This window comes from Pleurodeles waltl, chromosome 1_2 (genome assembly GCF_031143425.1).
Source record: "Pleurodeles waltl isolate 20211129_DDA chromosome 1_2, aPleWal1.hap1.20221129, whole genome shotgun sequence".
In the NCBI taxonomy this organism is placed as follows: domain Eukaryota; kingdom Metazoa; phylum Chordata; class Amphibia; order Caudata; family Salamandridae; genus Pleurodeles; species Pleurodeles waltl.
Window position 1 is genome coordinate 353,712,621 of NC_090437.1, and position 24,302 is coordinate 353,736,922.

Sequence of the window (24,302 nt, forward strand, 5' to 3'; positions counted from 1 at the left end):
CGGGGCAGGGGGAGGAGAGGGGGTTCGGACTGTCCCTCCAACACCCCCTCTAACCAAGCCGATCCACTCCAGCCCTTACAGGGCCTCTCTCCCCACTACAGCTCCCGCAGGGATTCCGCAGACCCCCTTTGCTGAATCAGGCGCACCTGTGTTGACCCAAGGGGGCCTGTCTGCTCCCCCTGTGAACCCTCCTCTGCTCCTCACCTCCTCAATGCTGGGCCTCACCGTCGGTCTTCCGGAGAGGGATCTGGCTCTCGCTCCTGTGCAGGGAGGTCTTCCTGATCCGCGGCCGTGCCCTGCCGCCCAGCATACCAGCAGCAAACAGGGTCAGGCCTTGGGTCTTCTCCCAGTCGTCCTCGTGCTAGGCCTCGCCATTCTGTCTGTTACCGTCGGCAGTCGTACTAGCCGTTTAGGTGGGCCCATCGCATCCAGGTCACATTGCCTGGCAGGTCTGCTCATAAGCAAGCCCCCGACGCTACTTTAGTATGACAGGGTCCCCCTTCGCCGGGTCTATGGTAGTATATTTGGTGGGCCGACCTGGAGCTCTGCGATTAAGTGGCCGCCATCTTATCCAGCTATGCTCTGCTCCTCAACCTCACATATAATACTTATGTTCACAGATGTATAGTATGCTCAAAGTCAGTACTTTTTAAAATGTTGGTACTTTTTGCACCATTAACAAGGACAAAATCTAAAGATGTTACATGGGTCATGTTTGTTCATTCATTACTCCTCTACTTAATGGCAGCCGCAGTGCATGTGTGCAGTGACTCATGCAGCAGATGCACCACAGGTGCGTCAAAGGCAAGCCCTTCTACACTCCTATACCGAAACAGGTGTTTTACTAAAATATCAGTAATATTGGCAATGAAATACAACATGTTCGCAACCTAACAAATAACATGTATGGTATAAATCAGTCATTTGTCAAAAGTTATTTCTTGCACCATTAACAGGAGGTTGCATGAGTCATGTTTGTTTACAAATTATTCCTCCCCCATCCTAGGAACTAGTTAATGGTGGCTGCAGCACATGTGTGCAGTGGGCATGCAGCAGGCACACGACAGGCAAGTCTGTCTGTGCCCATCCACTCCTGGACCGCATCCAGCACAAGGAAACCTGGTCCTCCACTCTCCCACAATTACCCTTCTGTAACCCTCCACACTCTTGACTCCGACTGTCACTCCACATGCTGCTGCCTCAGCGCACCACACAACACAGAGGGAGTGTTCACCTGCACTTCCTGCAAGTTTTCATACACTCTTCAATACTTTCCACACCCAACACCCCACTATCTTGCACTCACACAGTCCCGCAACCACTCACACAACACTCAGCACTTGTATGGATGCTCCTCAACACCAACTCATCTCACAAACAATGCCACAGATATCTCGCAGACCTACTTTTACTCATGGAAATGTGGCTGAACCCTGTACTGGCACGTGATATCGCCACACCCCACAACTACAAGATTGCCAGACAAGACAGACTTCACAAGCCTGAAGGCACAATAGCCATCATCCGCAAGATCCCCATCAGCTGTATCACCTTCACAGGCAGGCCACCCTTCATCACGGAATTCATGTCATTTAAGCACCATGCCACATCAACCTCACCCTAAGCGGCAATCTCTTCTACAGACCATCGGTACCACACACCAACTTCACAGACTTTGTCACACCACTCACCCTCAACAGTAGCACTTACATCTGACTCGGAGACCTGAACTTCAATATTGAAACCACATTCTGCACCCTATTTTCACTACCTTTGACAACATTAGAGTTGATGAGCCCACACCAGTCTCCTGGACAGACCACCCCCTCATCAAGTGCACCATCCGTGTCCCTGTCCAACTCACATGCACACAGCTAGCCCAGCCCACTGTAACTGGAAAAGCATCTCTGACAAGGAGTGGAACGCCACTCTCAACACACCGATCCAAACACAGCAACATCCTCACCAAAGCCATCAAGAATTTCAGCCAGTGGATCAACTCCTGCTCTGACTCCCTGTACCCTCTCAAACACAGCTACACAACAAAATCTAGATCCCAAGCCAGTTGGTACACGGAGGAACTCAGACTGATGAGAAGCCACTTTAAACAACTGGAGCACAAATGGAGAATGCGCCAGGACAATACAGACAGGAGCATGTCCTAATCTGCCCTGAAACACTACCATTAAATGATCCAGACCACCAAACAAGCCACTCTGGTGGACTTCATTGATATCAGCAACAACAAAAGCACAGAAATCTTCGTTATTGTGAAGGATTTCACTTCAATAGTGGCTGCCTCCAACTCGAGCACTCACACACAAGACCATGCGACAATCTCCCTCAATTATTCAACAACAAAATCAACATCATTTACAGCAACTTCAACACGCAACCAGACCCAACAGACATTGCCAACACCTCCCAATATTATCCAAAAAAACAATGCTAACCACATGGCCTGTCATCACCCCAGAAGAAACCACAGCCAGTGTGAAATCCATTAACTCAGGGGGGCCATGGGACCCTTTACTGGGCCTCATGTAACTTCATGTGCCCACCATGCCTATTCCAGAAGGGTGCAACCCATGAGCGCAAAGCTCACACCCACTCTGAATGCCTTCGCCTCCCCCACGACCTTCCTAGATACTTGGAAATGAGCAACCATCCTTCCGTTGCTGAACAAACCCTCTGCTGACCCTCCAACACTCACCAACTACTGGCTGAACACCCTGATACAATTCCCAACCAAGGTCTTAAAGAAAATCATCAACAGACACCTCCCAGAATACCTCAAGGGCCACTAACTCCTCAGCACCATTCAATCTAGTTTCAGACCCACCCACAGCATGGAGACTGCTCTCCTTACCACCACAATGACATCTGCATTAGTCTACACAGAGGAGACATGGTGGCCCTCATCCCCCTGGGCCTCTATGCAGCATTTGACACGGTCTCTCACCCTATCCTCACCCAACACCTACACAACAGCAGAATCCAAGGACACAAATTCTGATGGTTCTGCTCCTTCCCAATTGGAAGGATCCAGTCAGTCAGCCTGATACTGTACACGCCGGATGTCAACAACCTCATCTGCCTACTTCCACAGTGTTCCTCCTTGAGCCTGACCCTTTTCAACGCATACATGCTCCTTCTAGCCAGCATCATCCGCTATCACATCAACATCTTCTCCTATATAGACGACACTTAACACATTTCCACCCTCATGGACAAGACGCCCAGTACCCAGATCAAGTTCAATGCCTGCATGATTTAAATCACTACTGGGTAAAGACCAAATTTCTGAAGCTGACCACCAAAAACTGTGATCTTCAGGAAGAGCAGTTCACCATAGTACTCCAGCTGGTTGCCAACAGAGCTAGGGCTGACACCCACCACCTACAATGAGAACTTTTGGATCATCTTCAACAGCAAACTTGACATGACTGCCCAAGTCACACTCTTTACTGCTTGATGATTCCAAATCCCGAAGATTCTCAAATGGCTCCCAATCAGCACCTAGATAACTGTCACACGCCCTGGTCACAAGCAAGCTGCACCATGGGAACATCCTCCATAATGGCATCAACATAAAACTCATCAGAGGCTGCACGCTTTCAGAACTAGGAAGCCAGAATCACTCTCAACCTCACACACTGCACGCACATCATATCATACCTGATGGAGCTGCACTGCCTCCTCGCACACAAACCAGCACAATTCAAACTCCACATCCATGCTTTCACTGCACTACATAACACTAGTCCAGCATACCTCAACAAACCTTCCAGACACTTCCGCTAATCCAGCGTCCTACTTGCACACATCTCACGCATAGAGAAAACCAGATCGAGAGGTCAATCCTTCTCCTACATTGCCCCTAAAGCATGGAATGACCTACCACTACACATAAGAACCTACTCCTTACTTTTTGAATTCCGCAAGTAGCAGAAGACCTGGCTTTTAAAATAGTCCCACTAGGCTCCAGGTTTGGCTAGGCTCACACCTGCTCAGCGCCAGGATATCTTCCTGGGTGATAGTGCACTCTACAAATCTGCATAACATAACTTCACAAATCATTCAATATGTATCAAAAGGGGAAAGCTGCAGAAAGGAAGACGATCATACACTGAGACTGTTACACTGTCTGAGGGCCTCACTACAAGGCTGGTGGTCCAAGGACCCCCAGCCTCGCAGTGGCAGTCGGTCCACCGCAACTGTGGCGGGCACTGCCTTGCTTCCTCCAGCCTTTTTGTGGTGGGGACTTCACCCTGCAAAAGCTGTCCGAAGGCCAGTGCTGGGTGCCACAGGTGGGCCCCTGTATTGCCCAGGCCTATGGCATGGGTAGTACAGGGACCCCCTGCCTAGCACTGTCGGAGTGCACACTGTCTGCTTTGCTGGAGTGCTAGGCTATTGGCCCTAGCTCCCTTAAAGGGGCTAAGGCCTATTTCCTAGCACTGTTCCCGCCAGTCAGCCTGGCTGGAACACGTATTACAATGTTCCCGCCAGTCAGCCTGGTGAGAACATTGTAATACACTTGGGGGGACACCACCAGTAAGTGGCATCCTGCCCACAGCTTTGGCGGTCTGCTTTTAGGACCACCAAAGTCATAATGAGGCCCTGAGTATGCTGCCTACAGATGTCTATTGCTTAGCTACATATGCATGAACAATTTTACTTGAATGCTTACTTTTTAAACCCGTTTTCAATTGTAATAGTCTGTGTGTGCAACGAGGCTGAATGCTCTTCCTTTAAACCAATATGGGAAGCTCGCAAGGTTCACATCCGGTCAAAAGAGCGCAACAGATACTTGAAAATTCAAAATCATAAGTGAAGTTTGTGTTTAGTTCAGGAATAGGGCTATGACTGGTGATTAGGGCTGGGTCTCCCATTAGTTGATTAAATCAGGGTTTGAAATTGGATTGGCTAGGGTTAGGACCAGCTTCTTATTGGCCAGTAGGGCTATAAAAGGCTAGGATTCAGGGCGTCTCAGCCCAGGCGTTGCGGCTAAGGGCGGAGAGAACAAGGGCAGCTGTCTGTTTGGGCCTGTTCGGGACAGGTAGGGACTAGGGACTAGGGCCAGAAATGCTGCCCAATTCATATATGACCATGAATGGTGTCAGCCCCTACACATCCCTCAACGTGCAACCACATATTCTACAAAGGCATCCAAACGATGCATCACAAACTGACCACAGACAGATTGCATTACCCCATCACCCAACACAATACCCTACATACAACACATATACACATACCCCCCACAACTACTACAGTCAAACACCTTCATTCTCACAGCAAACACTACTCTGTCCCCTCCCACTAACACTGCCTGCCACCACCCACACAATACAAAATTACAACATACATTTCTCTCAGTTTCAGGTTCGCAGATACACACCCTCTGCTGATACTAACCAACAACACTATCCACTGTTCGCTCCACACTGACCACCTGTCATCATAACAATGCCCAAACCCTGCATTCAAACACATCATCTACAAACAACCTTCCCCTCTCTTCACCAATTACACACAACCATACAATCCCCACATTTCACTCCACCACACATATTACCTCTCCCGGTCATCACAACTAATACTTACTTCCCTGACACACACCCATCACCTCTTAGACACCTCATACATTCAACTCCAAAACACATCAACACCCCATCTAACACTCAAATTCCAATTAGCAGCACTAACTCACATACAAATCCCTCACAAAAAACAACTACACCAATATCCCTTCTCATTATTCCACAAAAACAATACCGACCACAAACATCAGCACATCAAAGCAACACAAACTTACATTACACTCATCGTCATACCCACTCCCACCCCGGGACTACACAAAGGATACAAATTCCATCCTATCTCCACCCCTACCCCCCACTCTTCACAAACACCTACCACAAGCACCCCAACCCAACAACTTTCATTCACTCGCCTCTCCTCCATTGCACAATTTAGAGCCTTATATCATGATCCACATGCTCCTCCACCACCCCTAACCCATACTCCATCCACACTAAACAAACACAAACAAAATAAAAAACATGCCACTCAGCGCAACCTCGCATCCCCTTGTCTGTTACATAATAAAACTACTCTACAAAAAACACTACACTCCTCATGGCTCTCTCAGCCACCAAGTCCACCACCCACACACACAGACCCAACAAAATGCCTCCTTAACCTGCTGGAAGAGGAACACTATATTGAAAAGCAAGACTATTGTGAGACTCAAACAGTTATCACAACTAGCAACACTCCTGCTTCAAGTTCACATTACACTACTTACCCTTCTACTAAACAAAACAACACTACCACTAACACACCTTTTCTAAACTGCCAGCTCATAAATGCTCGATCACTCTCAAAAAACAAGCACCACATCTACGACCTGCTCACAGACACACAACCTGACTTACTATTCATTACTGAATCCTGGTTGGGAGATGACATGGCACCAGTGTTGCACGAAGCCGTTCCTCCGGGCTATCAAACCATCACACAAAACCGTATAGGCAAGAGAGGAGGTGGACTAGCTATTATATTCAAACAGGCAATGAACCTCAGTAAAACAGACAACATCTCCATACAAGGTTGTGAAGCCCTCCTTACCAGATGCCACCCTACTCCAACTTTGTCCTGTAACTTTCTCCTCTTTTACAGACCTCCACCTAACAACTCCACTTTCCCAGATGCTTTTCTTGACACAGTCCCAAACCTTATTACACTATACTCCAATCTATGCATTCTTGGGGATCTAAACATTTGGTTTGACAAACCCAATATGCCCCATCCAAAAGCTATCACCACTGGCCTACTCGCATTGAACCTACATCAGATTGTACACAATCCCACACACATCGCTGGTCACATCCTAGATGTCATTTTTGCTAAGCCTGAACTTGTTACTATTCATAGCATCACACCAACCACCTGGTCAGACCACCATATGATAACTTTCCGACATACAACTCCACAAATCAACACACCCCACAACTACTTACATACATACACCTATCGACCATGGAGCAAACTCAATTTGGATCACTTAGAAACACAACTAACAACAAACACAGATCTAGATGCAATTAATTCTGTGCCAAAACTTTATGAGTGGCTACAGGAAGCTTTTGATGTCCTAATACCACTCAGAAAAACTAAACACAACAAAAGAAAACCAACACCTTGGAGAAACACAGAACTTAAAAAGATAAAGCAACAAATCAGAAAGTTGCAGCGCACCTGGCTCAAAACAAACAACAGTCAAGACAAACTGCAGCTACACAAACTTAACAGGATATACAAATCATCAATCAAAAAAGCTAAAAAAAGATACTACTCAGACAGAATTAAAAATGCTCAATCTACAACCAAAGAATTTTATAAAATTCTCAATGAATTTCGAAAACCTACATGCATGGAAGGAAGTCATCCCACCACTCAAGATTTCACAAACAATTTGGCAACTAACTACACAACCAAGGCAGACACATTGGACTCCTATTTAAAACAGAAGAAAACCATCAGCACCAACCCCTTTCCTAAAATACCCTTTAAGAATAAACCATCCCAACCTCTACAGTCCTTCAAACAAATATCCCAGGATGAATTTATGGATTTGGTCAGAGCAAGCAGACCTTCTGGTTACCCTTCTGACCCTTGCCCACCACAAATCTTCAAGAACATCCTGCTTTCTACTTCTGCTGCCACACCTGTAGGAAGAATCATCAACAATTCTTTAACTTCAGGAACTTTTCCTGCAGACCTGAAAAAGGCATACGTACGACCATTATTAAAGAAAACAAACCTAGACCCGCAAGACCCCAACAACTACAGACCAATCACAAATGGACCTTTCCTGGGCAAATTGATAGAAAGAGCAGCATTCACCCAGATGTCACGATTCATTGAAGACAATTCTATACTTTCAGACTTCCAAACTGGATTCCGCCCAGGAAGAAGCACTGAATCAGCACTCATGGCAATCTGGGACGATCTTAAAAACATAGTCGACCGAAATGGAGTTGCTGCACTACTTCTCTTGGACCTCTCAGCTGCCTTTGATACGGTTGACCATGAGACCCTAACTCAAAGACTCCACGAAGCCGGCATACAAGGGATTGCTCTCGACTGGATTACTTCCTATCTTCAAAAAAGAGCGAATATCATCCACTCGCCCCCCTTCTTGTCCGAACCCTACCTCACGAAAGCAGAGGTCCCCCAAGGGTCAATCATCTCACCTTTGCTTTTCAACATCTACATGATATCTTTACCAGAACTGATCAATGATTTCCATCTCACATGCTACAACTATGCAGATGACACACAAATACTACTTAAATTAGAAGGCCCCAAAAACATTGAAAACTCACAAATCTTCAGTTGCCTCAGAGCCGTTGATCAGTGGATGACCTGGAGCCATCTCAAACTAAATACCGCCAAAACAGAAATACTCATATGTGTTGACTGGAAACATTATGACCCTCTGTGCGTCTGGCCTGACGATCTTGGACCACCTCCTCAATTATCCAAGGAAGTTAAAAACCTAGGAATCACCATGGAATCCAAGTTAACTATGAATGCCCAAGTAGACAAATTAGCACGCACAAGCTTCATCACCTTAAAGACTTTACGACGCATCTTCCCCCACCTCGGATTTCCACACAAGGTGCAAGCTACTATCTCTCGTACTATCCAAACTGGATTATGCCAATAGCCTCTACCATGGATCATCTCTATCTGTTATGAAAAAACTACAATGTATCCAGAATTCCGCAGCCAGGCTACTACTACGTATAAAGCCGCAAGCCCACATCTCCCCTGCCTTGAGAGCACTACACTGGTTACCCGTTGCCAGAAGATGCACTTTCAAGCTGCTTTATATCTCCCACAAAGCTATACATGGAGCAGGACGGCTTTTTATCAGAAAGAAAATTACCAAATACATCCAACAAAGAACCCTCCGCTCAAGATTGGCACCCCGCCTTAGAACACCACCATACAAGAAAAAGACTATAGGTGGTACATCCTTCTCCGTCCAAGCAGCCAAACTATGGAATTCATTACCCCCAACTATAAGAGCCACAGATAACTTTCTTGTCTTCAGAAAACTACTCAAGAGTTGGCTCTTTCCTTCATAACCACCTTTTTCAAACAACTATGAACTGCATATGCCTGTGTGGATAAATATGTTTTTTTCAGATTATGTGTATATTTCTATTTATTTATAGTTTCTTTGGAAAATATGTATTGCTACTATGTCATAACAATAAAATACACACACACTCTTTAAACCTGTCTGACTAAGTATTTTTTACCCATGATTCTAATTATGTATTGTATGTGCATATGTGTGTGTATTTATGTGTGTGTGTGTATATATGTATATATGTATGTATGTGTATATGTTGTTTCTGTGCTTGGCATGTTCATGGATCATTGCATGGCTCCTGGTTGGATTATTATACTAGATATCTATGAATTCCTGCCCTCATCTTATCACACTTATCTACTCATCACTCATGTCATGTTTCTAGCAAACTATCCTCCATTCTCACTCTGACTCATCCCAAATCCCTTCTACCACTTTCATCTCCTAAATATCTCTGCCTAAGCTCTTCCCTCCACCTCCACATCTAACTCACCAAACCTCACTCTACCTCTGTGACCCCCCCACACAACCCTACTAAATTCTCCTACATTCATCTCACCCTGCTACTATGCTCTCCCTAACCCTTCCACATACTCTTCCCCCTCCGCCCCCCTTTACTCATCCCAAGCCTTTGGGTTTAGTAAATGAAGGATATACTCCCAATTAACACTTCTGGATTTCTTTCCTCCTCCACCCCTCCATTACCCCAGTCAATCTAACTAACAAACTCTCATATCCGCGGCTCAAATTAACTCATAATAATGCTAAAACTGTACTCATTATTTAACAATACTAATCCATCACTAATTCTTGTCGGGTTCCAGAGTAGCGTGCTACTCATCGAAAAGCGCTTTAATGCCTCGTCAGGGGTAGTAAGCGCTATATAAAGACGATTACAATACAATACAATACAAAATGTGCTGAAATGTTATTTGATGCAGAGCATTCTGCAAGTCCTGAATTCTATAAACAAAAAAAACAATCATTCTTAAGACGTTTAAAAGCTATGGAGCTCGAGTTTCAAGTTATCATTTTGTGTGTGTAATGTACAGCTATATTCAAATAGTATTAGGCTAAGATCTTTAGACTTATTTTTCACAAGTTCCTGCAATGTTCTGTTAGCTAATGTAGAACAGAAAGTGTCGTTGTAGGCAGTTATAATACATTGTCACGTATTCTCTTTTTGATTTTGAATATGTGACCTTAAAGCTGGTGAAGGTTGCTTCCTGCATTTGGCTCAGTTCAATGAAAACATCTGTTCTCGTTGCAGGCTTTCTGCGCGGATTCCATTCTCTGATGGTTTCAGAGCACTGCAAACAAGACCTTTCTTGTCAGCTCTTGCTGGCCTTGGTACGTGTACATCAAGTAAAACAGCAGGCCCACATTTCATTACAGTTTCCCAGCCAGCCAGGACACTTGACTGCTGTGAAGATCGCTATTACCATGTCATGCAATCAAACCATGTAGAGAGAAGAGACTACAAGATGAACCCCGCAGAAATCCCACACAGCAATGGCATAGAACATTGACATACTCATCTGTCCTTCTTCACCTTCAACTAACCTGGATTTAAATAGTGATCCGCTAGTGACTGCAAGCTTTTGGCGTAACTTTTGAAAGCATCTTCAAGGGTTGTATTGAGCGTCTTGGCCTTTCAATAGTTGGCAGAATGACAGCAAAAAGGGACAATAGAAAAAAAACACAACGAAAGATGAACATTAAAAGCCAGTAAATGTAAGTCATGTAAACAAAAATTCCCCTGACAGGGCTTGAAACATCAAGCAACAAATCATCATTTAAAACGTTTACGGCCTGATTCTGAGAGTTGTTTTCACATCTAATTTGAGGTGATGAGGGATACAAAGGCCTTGATTTAATAGCATAAATGCACCCTTGGGCCTCACCAAACATGAATATACACCCACAAACTGATTTACTCATGCATAAAATTACACCAGTATGGTGTCATTTTGCATGCGTTAAACTTTATACGGCTTTTCAGGGTGGCAATGTCTTGACAAGTAGGTAAACAACCCCAAATATGTGAGTTTGTGTATATTTGCAAACTTATGCAGGGCATATCCCAAAACCTAAATGCAATCAGCGCTTTAGTTCACTTTAGGGAACGAGTAGCTCCCTATCCAAGTTTGGAAAGATGAAGAAAAGCCGCAAAACAAAGGGGAGTTGGGGAAAGGATTTCTCACAAGGACAAGTAGAAAAAGGAGAAAAGTAAAATAAAAAAAAGATAACATCTTTAGTATGATGAATACGCAAGTTTCTGTAGCTTCTTTAAAAAAAAACCTTCCCATGTGCTAAACTGGATCCGGATATTTTTGTAATAATTTTGTGTCACTGACAATTTTTTTTCATAATCCCAGCTAGGCAAAGGAAGCAGAGAACACAACAAAAAAATATATACTGGAAAGTAAGAATATCATGTTCAAGACTGGTAGAGGGCAGATCCAGACTGGTGCAACTGGACATTGGGCGTTTACCTGGTGGGTTAGCTCTGTGGAGGCTATTTTTTCACTGTGGTGTAAGCTGTTTTGTTGCTTCGGACTGGGCGGCAAAAATTTCCTGTCTGCAGTGCTTTTGTGTTTTAGGAATAAACAATGCAAAACAAATGATTTTAAAACGTGCTTCAAAACCATTTGTTTTTGTATGTGGGTGGTTCCTGTCTCCTGCATGGTTGACACTAGTAGTGCTGACCTTCAGGGCATTGGGGGTTTATGGAGGGGCGGGCTACTGTTGCTTGTCTTAGAGAGTCCAGTACAAATATGATAGACTCTTCTAAATTTCAAAACAGTGTATCTCTTAATATTGTCATATTTGAAACACATTTCAGTTTAGTACATTAAATTATTAAATTACATCATGACAGAGTCTAATGTGCACTTAGAAAGATTTATGACCCCACCACCACCCTTATGACAATGCATTTGTAAATGAAGAAGAAAGCTGCCTTCTGCTCCCTGCACTTGGCTTTTGTGCAGCGCACACTCCGAAGATATGTATTTCAAGGTGATCTCCTGTGATGATGAAGGCAAAGGGAACGCAGTGAAAAACGAAACAAGTATTTGCCTAGGATCACATAATGTCGTCAAGAGGAAGATGGGATAGAAGCAAGGTTTTGTGTAATTCAAGCAGTTATCCCAATCTCTCTCCCATTTTAGATCGGAGCTTAATGCTTAATGTGTTTAATTCTTTAAGGGGCTAAGTCATTGCACTGTGTTAAATGAAACCAGATTAAGCACGGTTCATAAAATTGGTGGTATTAGTGTTTGGAGAGTGTGATGTATTTATTATGAAAGCCAAAATGAAAACTAGTGCACCCACCCATGGTCGGTTTCATGACAAAATATTGTATTGAAAAATACTGAGGCAAATAAATATAATGCAAAATATAGTGTACATTAGTATTGTCTTCCTATACTGATTATAAGAACGACAAGAATATCATGGAAGGGAATATTGTTGATAGCACTAATGTTTTTTAAACAACTTAAACCTGCAAAGTAATATTTCTGGTATGATATCTTAGTGAAACATAATAGAGTTCAAACTACATAGTTTTAATCACATATACATCTTTCTCCATAAATTTATATATACATATATATATATACACGCACCTTACTCAGCATATATTTTACTGTGTAAAAAAAAAAAGGTTAAAATAATGTTATATTTAAGTGTGACAAAAAGATCTGTTAAATAGAAAAAGGTTAAAGTAATGTTATAGTTAGGTGAGTATAACATTAACATTTTGAACAAAAAAAAAACGCAGAAATTCACCAGTTATAGTTAACAGCAAAACTACTTCTTGCATCCTCACCATGCACTGGTTATGACCTCACATATGACATCACTCATGACATGTTCTAAGACATCATTTATGACATCACCGATGACATCTCAAATGACATCATTGATTACATCACTGATGACATCATCCAAGCTTCTTTTGTATGTATTGTGCTTAAAAAGATATACCATTAGAGCTATGAAAGTGCAAAATAGCTCAGAATAATAGGAAGCATCTTTACTGCTATCATACATGTAACACCCATAGGTAAAGCAAGCTTCAGGGGCCATTTCTGAAAATAAAGGAGAGGGGGGGCGGGGAGGACAGATTTTGGCCATGGCGACGCCATCTGCCAGGGCCAAGCATAATTGTTAGGAATGGCACGCAGCCCACTTCCCAAGAACGATTTTGGCCCCGCGATCACCATCCCCCATTGCCTACCATTATTGTTTTGGGAGAGGGGGACATGAGGTCTCCCATCTCAGGCCGATTTTGGCCCCAGGGACCCCAGCCATTGTGGCCTTGTATCACACTTAGAGGGGGGGATCATGCACCAATTTCAGCCACAGGGACGCATCCCCTGGAGCCTGGTGTTATGCTGAAGGTGGAGGGGAGCACATGTACCTTCTCCCTAGGCTGATTTCAGCTAGGGGATTCCATCCCCTGGGACCTGGTGTTAGGTTGAAGGTGGAGAGGCGCACAAGGTGGTCCCTAAGTCAATTTTGGACCTGGAGATCCCATCACCCTGCCCCGGTGCATATTGCAGGAGGTGGGGGGCATGGTATTCCTATTCTGCCGATTATACTATTTTTTTTATTTATTTCAGGACAGGGGACTAAGGGCCTCATTACAAGTCTGGTAATCTGAGGATCGCCAGACTCGTGGTGACGGACGAACCGCCACACTGCAGGCGGTCTGACTACCACATCACAACTGTGGCGGGCAGCCCTGCCAATGGGACAGCCATCACTGCCAAGGACATAGTTCCCGATGGATGGACGAGGGTCTGAGTTGTACTCAGCCACAGCAGCACTGAACTTATGGCCGTCATGCTGATTACTACTCCGATTTCCGCCACCCTTTCTATGGCAGTCACCCCACAATGGAAAGGCTGGCAGAAGTGCCAGGGGCTTTGCAGACAGTGCACATTCTGAGGGTGCTGGTGTGCTACCATATTGGTCTCGGCTCCCTGAAGGGGGCCAAGACCAATACTGTAGCACTGTTCCAGCCGGGCTGACCGGCCAATGTCAAAATCAGCCGTTAAGTCCCCGCGTCCTGTAATGGCTGTCAGCCACATTTTTTTCATGTTGCTGGCAGCCAATCAGAGTCAGAGAGCATGATTGCTCAAGGAAAATAAAGCTCCCTATGCCAGTCATAATGTTCCATTTTTAAATTGCACAACCATCCAGATATCTATTATGTTACCCTTAATTTCTCAAAAACTACTGAATGGATTTATACCACTTCACAAAAAGCTGCATCTGTGGAACAAGATGTAGTGTTCTGTTGAACTTGGCATAATTCCGTTCAGGAGTTTTTTCTGTAGCCCATCTTAAAGAAGTCTATGGAAAATGCATGGAGAGTTTGCATTTTGGGATCCCACTTTTTTCTCACAACCCGCTTGGAGGATCATCATAACACTTTCCCGGAAGGGGTTCAGGTGGATGAACTTGTTTTGGTACGTTTTGTGAAGATTTGTCATTCGGTGCAAAAGTTATTAGCATACCAAAAAAAGCTCTTTCTATGGAAAAGCAGACCTAACAATAACTACCAAGTTGTGACCGCCACTAGTTAATATATAAATATACAGACACACACAGATTACCCAGTAGGGGTCACCACTATGTAGTTATAGTTAGAACCACATTGGCATAGAAACTGGATTTTTTTGGTTTGCCTATCATTTTATCACTGTTTGATGAATCTTAACAAAGAAATCCTAAAGAAAGTCCCATCCACCTCAGCTCCTTCCTGAAAAGTTCCAGAGTGATCTGCAAATTTAAGGCCGAGAAAAAGGGGGAGTAACTAAATATGTTTTCCCCATGACATTTCCCAAAGGAAAAATTAGACATAGCTACAGCCAAAACGGCTGAATGGAGTTACACCAAAGCTGGAAGCCCTTTACCCAGAAAGCATGTTTTCTGTGATTTGGTGCAAATTAGTGCTCAATAGCTTTTGAGAACCTAAGGTTTATAAATGTGGTGTATTTATAGAGTCACAGAGGATCCACAGATCCAACAGACCAAAAACAAAACAAAGGAGCCAAATGTTTATTTACCCATTTGATGCATTTTAGCTATGTGGAGCCTTGATTACCTGATGGCATCCATAAAGTACGAAGGTTAAATATTGCAGAATACATGAACATAGACAACAGACAACAAACAAGGACGAAAGGAAGCACTATTTTGAAACTGTGTAACCACAAAAACAAGAAAATATTACAGCATATTAATGCCATACAACAACAAAGTATTACTTCATACTGTAAACAAAACCAAAAATAAAGTACAAGTGGGCTACAGTTCCAAAATGTAAACTGATAAACTATTAAATGTGTGAATTAATGATTGAAAAAAAATGTATCCATGTAAAAAGAGGTTTGTCACAGAGCAAAGTAAAATGTTAAACATCAATACGCAATATAGCCATTGAAATGTATGCACAGATACCACCATTTGGGAGAATAAACTTTTGCTCTTTTCTCACCGACTTACTGAACAGGCGTGCATTTTCTGGATTCTTGGATCAGGTAGTTTCAGATATATGTATACATATATATCAACACTCAGGGGGTCATTCTGACCCTGGCGGCCGGTGGCCGCCCGGGCCACCGACCACGGGAGCACCGCCAACAGGCTGGCGGTGCTCCCGAGGGCATTCTGACCGCGGCGGTTCAGCCGCGGTCAGAAAGGGTAAACCGGCGGTCTCCCGCCGGTTTACCACTGCCCGTTGGAATCCTCCAAGGCGGCGCAGCTTGCTGCGCCGCCGAGGGGATTCTGACACCCCCTACCGCCATCCTGTTCCTGGCGGTTCGCCCGCCAGGAACAGGATGGCGGTAGGGGGTGTCGCGGGGCCCCTATTTCACTGTCTGCTTAGCAGACAGTGAAATATGCGACGGGTGCAGTAGCACCCGTCGCACCTTCCTACTCCGCCGGCTCGATTACGAGCCGGCTTCATCGTGGGAAGGACGTTTTCCCCTGGGCTGGCGGGCGGCCTTTTGGAGGCCGCCCGCCAGCCCAGGGGAAACCTCAAAATACCCACTGCGGTCTTCCGACCGCGGTACGGTATTTTGGCGGCTCCCGCCGGGCGCGCAGTGACCGCGCCCGGCGGGAGTCAGAATGACCCCCTCAGTGTGCCATGCTCTGCTGCACCAAACCGCCGGGGGTGCCGAACAAGACGCGCGCCACCACATCTGAAATATGCACTTGCCTCTGATATCCATAAGAAGGTGAACGGCACTCCGAGAGTACTGGCAGATAATTTTATTGACACACAACGGGATGCGTTTCAGCATTAACCGCCTTTGTCAACCTTGCGGTCACCATATTGACACTTACATTTGTACCTCGTATTGGGTCACGTCATCTGAAACATTCACTAAAAGCAACAAAGCTATTATACAGCACCTAAAATGTATTAGTTAATGGTTATGTCATGTAACATGCAATTGTAATTGCTTATCAATTTCAGCACTTTATCACACAAATAATATACGACAAATATTAGCACTGAATCACATAACGATTATGGATGGTTGTACAATGAAATGAAAATAAACTGAAACAAAATAAAAATTGCTTAATAGCTTGATAAAAGGTATCACTGAGACGGCACTTATAACTACAGTGCACATAGTTACCTACAAAGATCAACAAAGATCAACAATATTTGAAAGTATATCAATTAGATAACGTTCAACACCAAAAAGTTCAAACAACATGGTAAATCTCATTGAATAGATACAAGTACAACTGTGCAGATCGTTAGGTAAGACTCAGTCCACCAGTTTGTTTTAGATCTTGTAACTAATGGATATATATTGATGATTCTTCATTAATGTTTAATCCATTTGGTTCCTTAGTGTCTAACTTAATGATATACTGTGACTCTAAAATTCGTAATTTCAGTTCTCTGTTGCCACCTCTAATGTCTTTAGGAATACCATCTATGATACTATATATTATGTCTTGAATATTATATGTATGACAGTGGTGCATGTGACGTGCAACTGGATATGTGTCATAGTTATTTTGTATAGCTCTTAGATGTTGTAAGATACGCTTATACACTTGTAATTTAGTACTGCCAACGTACATCTTGGGACAACTACATCTTAAGATATATATATCATACTCGCTTTTACAAGTGTAGTGGCCCTTAATACTATGTCAAATTTTCTGTCCTTGCTTTAAAGGTTTGATATTTTCCCCATTTTTGCAGGTTTTGCATTTGAACATTTGAAGAAACCATCTTTTTGTTTCAGACAACCTTGTTGCGTGTCAACAATCCTAATATCACTTTTTACCAAAATATCGCACATAGACTTGCTTCTCTTACACGTTATTTAAGGCGTGTTGGATATTGCCTTGCCTATGACTGGATCACTTTTTTATATATGCCATTGTCTGCTCAATATATTCCTAATATGATAATGCGCTGTATTATATGTCATGATGAATCTGACCGTACTTGATCTTGTATCTTTCTTTTTGACCATTTTGTCACTGGATCTAAAGAGAAGTGAGTCTCTAGTATAAACATTGACCTTCCTTTTAGCCCCTTCAAGGGTCCTATCTGTATAACCTCTCATTTTTAATCTTGAAATCATTTTGCTTTGTGTTTTCTCAAAATTCTCTTGGGTACTGCAAATTCTTTTAGCTCACAGAAATTCTCTGAATGGGATCCTCTCCTTTAACGGAAGGGGATGGGAACTCATTGCGTGTAATATGCTGTTACCTACAGGTGGTTTTCTCTACATTGTAGTTTGTAACTTATCTTTGTTGATAATGATCTTAACATCTATGAATTCAATTTCTTGTGTATGTATGTTACCAACAAATTTCAAATTTAAGTCATTCAAGTTAATCTGCTGGATAAAAGATTTTGCACTTTCCTCATTACCTTGCCATTTGACAAAGATATTGTCTATATATCTCAGCCACATGACAATGCGTTTATTCCATTGATCTAAGGGAGGATTATTGAGTACTTGTTCTTCCCACCATCCCATATAAAGATTTGCATAACTTGGAACAAAGCAACTACCCATCACCATCCTGCAATGCTGTTCAGAAATCTCATTGTTGAAAAAAAGATAATATGATGCAAGCACCAAATTGATAATTTCAATCAACATCTTACTATGTTTGTAAAATTTGACCGGTCTTGCTCTTAAAAAATATTCTACTGCTCTAATTCCCTCACTATGTGGCATACTGGTATAGAGGGCAGTGACATCTAAAGTCACGAGGAGCATATTGGGTTCCCAGCCCACATCGAATACCCTTTGTAAAAATTCAGTTGTATCTTTTACTGAAGGTTGTAGAAACATTTCGACATATTGAGATGCAAACTCAAACAAACTTCCTTGTGCAGCTACAATAGGTCCACCTTTCAGCTTATCGCCATTTTTGTGGATTTTAGGAATTAAATAGAAAACAGGAAGTCTAGGATAGTCTACCCTTAAGAAATTATACTCTTCAGTGTTAATTAATCCCCGTTACTTCCATTCCCATAATATTTTATCAAAATCCTCTTTAACATTATTTGCATAATTAATGTCAACCCGCTTATAAAAAACGCTATCGTTCAATTGCTTATATGCCTCATCCATATAATCCTTGGTTGCCCAAATAACAACATTACCGCCCTTATCAGAGCTTCTGATTACAATTTCTCGATTGTTTTTCAATTTTAGCAGAGTATGAGTGTAACTCGTAGTGGTATGTTTGAATTTGTCAATACTTTTGTTTTTTAAATGCTTACATTCTTGAATCATAGTTTCTGCAAATTGGTCTATAAGATCACCAGTGTGTGGCGGACTCATCTTAGATTTAGATTTCAACCTTGAACCACCTTCTTGATCAACCCTCACTCCCTCACTTTCTAGTCTATGTATGATTTGAGTTTCATCAATAGAGACCAAGGCATTCTCTTCTAATTCCCACAGTTCTTACATTAAAGCAAAATCTTCTATCAACAAATTTGATTGAATATCCACTGCATTGGATGAAGTTGTGAAATTAGATTCATCACCTCTTATTTTGTGTAATTTCATCAGTTGCAATGTCCTTATAAGAAGAAACAAATCAATTCTAGCTTGCACACAATTAAATTCACTAGTATCACAAAGTGATAAGCCTAATGACAAGTTTTTTTCATCCTCTGTGTCTAATTTTACTGTTGACAGATTAATTACTGTTCTACTGTCTGTTTATAACGTTTGTTGCCGCGTGTCATTTTTGCTTGTCCTTCAATATATATATATATAGATATGTATATATATATATATATATATATATATATCTATATATCTATAAATATTTTTTTTTCTTCCACTCACTCTCCTTCTTCTGTGCCCTCACAGACGTGGTGTGTTTATTTGCAGAGCTGCTGATCATTCATAATTTTGTGTTTCATCAAAATAAAGAAGGCGCGCACTAAGGTATGCTGTGAATCAGTGGTTATTACCCCAAATGACACGTTTTGACCACACAGGGTCATGGTCACGTGACCAAGTCCTTATGTGGTCGAAACACGTTGTTTGGGGTAATAAACACTGATTCACAGCGTATCTGAGTTCACATTTTCTTTATTCTCAAGAAACATGAAATATATGTGTAGGTGTGTATATATATTAAAGTTAAAATACTGAATGTAAATTTCATTCAACGTTTTTAAAAGTGTATACAACCAAAAATATGTAACTAATTTTAAACATTAATTTAAACATTAACATTTTTTTAAGTAACACATTAAATAATATTTAAACAATAAACATAAAACTTTAGTAAAAAAACAGGAACATACAATATTAAAAAGAAATTAAAACATTACTTAAAGCATTTAACTTACAAAGAATTATTTTACAATTACTACTTCATCCTATAAAACCGTAAGGTAAGTGTTGGACTTTGGAGGGTTCATATTTACTATATACTCCAGCGTAAACAGCAGTATGAAAAGTCTTGGACTCCAGAGGGAATGGATTTACTTATCCCACTCCAATCTAAGCAAAAGTAGGGAAAGTATTGAACTTTAGAGGGTTCTGATTTACTATCCCACTTCAGTCTACAACACAGTAGGGAAAGTGTTGGCCTCTTGAGGAGTTAAATTTACTGTTACCACTTCAATCTAAGCAACAGTGGTGAAAGGGTTGGACTCTGGAAGGGTTAGATTTACTATTGTCAACCTGTCTAAGCAACAGCACAGAAAAAGTAGGACTTTTGTGAGGGACAAGAAATAACATTCTACCTCCTAATCACTTTTTGAAAAACACATAAATATTTAAAATTTAATAAAATATCATATTTAAAATAAAAAAATATATAGTATTAAAACAATAAATTTAAAAGACATTGGCCCTCATTACAACATTGGCGGTAAAAGCTGCTTACCGCCGTGCAGAAGACCGCCAACACACCGCTGCGGCCGCGGAATTCCGCCACAGGTATTATGAACCACAGCACGGAATCTGCCAAAATTCAGACACCCACACAAGTCCGCCACACTAAAGGTCAGTAATAACCCGGCCGAAAACAAATACTCCACTGACACGCCAACAGAAAAATGCCGACACTATCACGACACACGAATCCACGCGGCGGTCTTTCAACGTGGTATTCCATTGGCGGTACACACCGCCACACTTAAAATAAACACACACTCTTACAAAACACAGCCACATTGGACAATTCGAAATACAAACACCTGATACACATACACACACCACTCCCACACACCCAAGTCAATATAAAACACACACCCACAAACCCCCACAACAAAAAATTCCAAAAGAAGGCCAGAGAGAGACACCACCAGCAAGAACAACAGCATCCACAGACACACAACACCATCACTCACAGAACTTCCACGCACCTCACACAACACACCACTACATATCAGCACACTTATCACCACACACTCCACCCCACACATCACCTACACCACCCCATGGCACGGCAAAGACACCCCAGGTTCTCGGAGGAGGAGCTCAGGGTCATGGTGGAGGAAATCGTCCGGGTAGAGCCACAGCTATTCGGATCACAGGTGCAGCATACCTCAATTGCAACGAAGATGGAGCTATGGCGTAAAATAGTTGACAGGGTCAACGCAGTGGGACAGCATCCAAGAAATCGGGAGGACATCAGGAAGAGGTGGAACGACCTACGGAGGAAGGTGCGATGAGTGGTCTCAAGACACCACCTGGCGGTTCAGCGGACTGGCGGCGGACCCCCACCTCCTCACCCACAACTAACAACATGGGAGGAGCAGGTCTTGGCGATTCTGCATCCTGAGGGCCTCGCAGGAGTAGCTGAAGGAATGGACTCTGGTAAGACAAATCTTAACTATTACATCCCCCACCCTACCTGCATGCCATCACATACCCCCACCCTCACCCCCAGCACTCCTACTCTTCACATATGTCCCAACATCATAAACCACCCATCCCAACACCAAGCCCTGCATGCAACAACAAAGCATGGACACCCATCACTAAAGAATGTCCACTGCACATACCCATACACCCCCCTAAACCATCATCACACAAGGTCCCACACAGGAATGCAAGCACTGGGATCCACGGTCACCCACCCATTGCCCACCATGACACACACAGATGTAATAAACATCCTTTTATACCCCTGCAGGACCCCTACCCAACATCACCGGACAGGACGGTCCACACATGTCCACACCACCAACAGAAGAGGCCCACAGTGATGACAGCACCTCTGTCCAACTGGATCTAGATGACCAGCCCGGCCCATCGGGGACCTCGGGACAGTCGGTTCCCCTCACCCAGTCACAGGCCACCACAGACCTTCACCCCTCTGGAAACACCACCACAGCACCCACCCAGCGGGCCCATACCTCCGTCCCCAGGACACGTCAATCAGCAGTGTGTCCACCACTACAGGGAACCCGGGCTAACCCACCAACCCAACAACAACAGGGACCTGGGGGCAGTGGCAGTGGGCACACGGTCCAGGGGACGGAGGCCCAGGAACACAGGGGAACTGGGAGGGCTGCTGTGTGACAGGGGGCGGACAGGCCCAGGGAACCCACTCTACACAAGGCCCTCTCCTCCATCATGGGAGCCTACCACCACTCCCAGGAGACAATAGCAACGGTACTGGCCAAGTTTCAGGAGACCCAGCGCCTGCAGGAGGAACAGTATTTAGGCTTCAGGGAGGAACTCAGAACCATCAGCTCCACCCTGGGCATCATCGTAGGGGTGCTGAAGGAACTTGTGAACACCAGGAGGGACACTGTGGCACTACAAGGGGCCCCTGACACTAGCAAGGACGATGAACTGCCCACTACCTCCGCCGGCACTAGTGGACAGGACGCCCCACCACAGGACCACCACACCAGCACCCAAACCCCTGCAGAGGGAGAACCAACCCGCAAACGGTCCCTGAGATCCAGGAACAAGACAGAGCCAAGACCCCCGCGAAGAAATGAGACCACCCCGATTGTCATCCTACTGTCCCACTTTGTCACCCTGTCCATACTTAAACTGCCCCAGCTCCTCTTCCTATGCCCATATGGGCAATGCACCTGTGAGACTTATAGACTGGACTCTGCCATGGACATTCCTCCGCCATCACCCCTCACCATTTCACTACCCCCTCCAATATTGAGCACTTAAATAAACACACTTAAAGCACAAAACAATCTGGAGTCTGTCTGTGATTTCAAAATAGTGTATCAGCAATTACAGTGACAAAATGCTCTATCAATTGTAATGCCAACATACCTATGTCACACAGCTCTAGTCCATGATGAATCTAAGCAGATGCCACACAGTGGGACCAACGTCTGTGAAACCGTAAGGGAAAGTGACAACTCAGTGACCATACACTGGGTGAAAATGACAGACAGTAGAGAGGTAGTAGTGTTGAAGCACATGTAGTAGGCAGGTCTGTACTCTTACCTGTGTCTGACTGGAAATATTGCTGGATCACTGAGTCCCTGTTGTTCATTTCTTCTTCCTCTGCTTCCTCATCTTCACTGTCCACAGGCTCCACAGCTGCCACAACACCTCCATCTGGACCATCCTCCTGCAGAAAAGGCGCAAAGCCAAGTTGTGAAGCATACAGCAGGCCACGATGATCTGGCACACCTTCTTTGGTGAGTAGAATAGGGATCCACCTGTCATATGGAGGCACCGGAACCTGGCCTTCAGGAGGCCGAAGATCCGCTCGATAACCCTCCTAGTTCGCCCATGGTCCTCATTGTAGCGTTCCTCTGCCCTTGTCCTGGGATTCCTCACTGGGGTCGGTAGCCATGACAGGTTGGGGTAACCAGAGTCACCTGCAAATGGCGAGGGACAACTGTTAGACACTCACTAACCTGGAGGGATGTCCCCAGACCCAGACAACCATTCAAACTGTCTTGCTCCCAGGTGCTCACCTAATAGCCACACACGGTGCCTCTGGAGTTGACCCATCACATAAGGGATGCTGCTATTCCGCAGGATGTAGGCGTCATGCACTGAGCCAGGGAACATGGCATTCAAATGGGAGATGTACTGGTCTGCCAAACATACCATCTGTACATTCATCGAATGATAACTCTTCCGGTTTCTGTACACCTGTTCGCTCCTGTGGGGGGGGACCAAAGCCACATGTGTCCCATCAATGGCACCTATGATACTGGGGATGTGTTCCAGGGCATAGAAATCACCTTTCACTGTAGGCAAATCCTCCATCTGAGGAAACCCAATGTAGCTCTGCATGTGTTTCAGAAGGGCAGTCAACACTCTGGACAATAAATTGGAAAACATAGGCTGGGACATCCCTGATGCTATGGCCACTGTTGTTTGAAAAGACCCACTTGCAAGGAAATGGAGCACTGACAGCACCTGCACTTGAGGGGGGATTCCTGTGGGATGGCCGATTGCTGACATCAGGTCTGGCTCCAACTGGGTACAGAGTTCCTGGATTGTGGCACGGCCAAGCCTGTATGTGATAATCACATGTCGCTCCTCCATTGTCGACAGGTCCACCAACGGTCTGTAAACCGGAGGATGCCGCCATCTCCTCACATGTCCCAACAGACGGTGCCTATGAAGGACAACAGCGTGCACAGAGTCAA